The sequence below is a fragment of the Etheostoma spectabile genome, chromosome 13, assembly GCF_008692095.1.
Source record: "Etheostoma spectabile isolate EspeVRDwgs_2016 chromosome 13, UIUC_Espe_1.0, whole genome shotgun sequence".
Lineage (NCBI taxonomy): Eukaryota > Metazoa > Chordata > Actinopteri > Perciformes > Percidae > Etheostoma > Etheostoma spectabile.
The window spans coordinates 20,475,668-20,475,886 of NC_045745.1; positions in this window are offsets into that span (position 1 = coordinate 20,475,668).

Sequence of the window (219 nt, forward strand, 5' to 3'; positions counted from 1 at the left end):
TGACCGGGTATTTGAAGCAGAGGTGATTGGATCTAATGAGCTGCAGCTGGAACCCTGACTCCCGCACACCAGGCTTTACTCCTGCAATCAACGATTGACAGAGGGGAGGAGAGCAGAGACAGGGTGCAACCAGCAGCAGACCTAACAAACAGCAACTCAGATTTGAGACCAGATGAATACCACACAGAGTTGTAGCAGCAGACACATCTCTAGAACAAC